Consider the following 937-nt stretch of genomic DNA (forward strand, 5'->3'; position numbering starts at 1 on the left):
CCGATTGGGCCCAAATTTTTTGTGGGACATCACGTGACCACAGGGAAGGTTTTTGAATGATAAAAACTTTTTAAAAAATGTGTTTTAAAGGTTTTTAATTTTATAAAAAAAAATATAAATTCTTGAAAATCCGCGAATTTTTTTTTTAAAAATCCGCAAAATTATTTTCTTCTTTGTTTTTAAATGTAAACAAAAAGAACATATTCACAATTTAAATAGAAGATGGGCGCGAAGCGCCCTAGAAGCCTAGTTATATATATATTTGTTTAAATATGGAGCAGAACTATCAACTATATCTAACTACTTGATTGCAGATTTATGTTTTCTTATTCCCGCATTTCCTCAATCTTTCTTTGCAAGACAATATGTGGTGGCTACAATTTATATATTCTTTTATTTAAACCTGATTCTGGCTGAGGTTTGAAAGGCCATCTAGCAATATTGTTTTTCTGTAATTTATCCGTTTAATATATTTTTATTTGATTTTTGATTTTTTATACAGTGAAACCCTTAACCCTATTCCTGCTGGGGGGGGGGGTCAATTTGACCCCCCCGTAGTTTTTTTTACATAACTCAAAAAGAGGCTGTTGAAATTTTTTTACTTTTCCTACATACCCAAAGTCCTCCCTTTAGGCCTAAAACCGGGCTTTAATACTAACTGCCTGAGTCCTCAGGCACACTGCCTGAATGACTGCTTTTGCCTGTAGCAAACTTAAGGAAACGGATTGCACAAGTTTTGAGAAAAAAAAATTGCAAAATTTTTGCAAACAACCTGTCAAAGGAAATTTGCACATTTTTAGTTTTTCTTGATTAAAAATCAGGTTATTTAAAATTTTGCAAAAATTTTTGCATATTTGAAATGGCATGGTCAAGGGCTTTTCAAAAATGTATAATTTGTCATTTTTTGGACAAATTTTTTTTTGCAAACATTTTTACT

This window comes from Eurytemora carolleeae, unplaced genomic scaffold (genome assembly GCF_000591075.1).
Source record: "Eurytemora carolleeae unplaced genomic scaffold, Eaff_2.0 scaffold781, whole genome shotgun sequence".
NCBI classification, from domain to species: Eukaryota; Metazoa; Arthropoda; class Copepoda; order Calanoida; family Temoridae; genus Eurytemora; species Eurytemora carolleeae.